We start from the raw sequence: 1,021 nt of genomic DNA, 5'->3' as shown, positions 1-1,021 counted from the left end.
CATTATTTGTTGTCATCTCTGATGAGATAGTGTGAGATATGCTTTAATTGGCTCGCCAAGTCCAAAGGGGTAAAGTCAAATTACAATATACTGAGACATATTGTGACCAACATCGGACGTCTCTTCATCTACAGTTTCAAGGAGGTATCCATGGTGATGTAATTATTTTGTGAGCAAAACTTGCGTCGTTTTCTCTGAAAAGTATGATGTTAAGTTCGCAAACACACATTACAGTCAATACCTACCCACAAGGGCAGATAACTCTGTAATAGGCAAATACAGAATATCTAATTGGAAAGACAATAAATTTAATTGATTAATGAGTTATGTTACCGACATTGCTGATCACTTAAAACAAGAAGAATATGTTTCATTTTCAGTATTTAAAACCCTGGCTGTTCTTTAAGCATATTCAGATTCAAAGTCCAAAGGTCATTCTAGTACTCCAGGGGTTACTATCACTGCTATATATCCAACCTGGCTTTTTCAAGGCAGTTCATGAGAAAAAATTCGACCAATTCAGGCCTTCAGAGACTTCTTTTGAAGATAACAGAGAGAGCGACACCTAACTTCAAAGCCACACAGTCAACCAGTGTATCATTATTAATTTCTTTTGATGGACATTAAAATTAAAATTAAACTTGTAATTCCGCACCACTATGATGCTCTACGTTACTCTCCAGTTCAGGATTTAACAACTCCCCATTTAGGGTCACCTCAGCATGACCCCTGGCCAAGAAACGGAACATCTCCGGTCCTTCTCTTATAGCCATGCATTTATATGATTGGCTAACCATAGGGGTCATGCTGAGGTTATTCACATACGGGGTTCGATCCCCGACACGGACATGAAAAGGTCAGGGGTCACCTGCCCGATCACGTGGGTTTTCTCCGGGCACTCCGGTTTCCTCCCACACTAAGACCCCTCGCGCGCTTACATCCGGGCCATTGAGAGTGATTTACATAAGTTGTATAACTTGTTTCTCAATCGATGTAAAATGAATAAAGTTTATATTTATAT

Source organism: Argopecten irradians, chromosome 11 (assembly GCF_041381155.1).
Source record: "Argopecten irradians isolate NY chromosome 11, Ai_NY, whole genome shotgun sequence".
NCBI classification, from domain to species: Eukaryota; Metazoa; Mollusca; class Bivalvia; order Pectinida; family Pectinidae; genus Argopecten; species Argopecten irradians.
The sequence above is the reverse complement of the archived record's forward strand: the minus strand, read 5'-3'. Positions refer to the sequence as shown.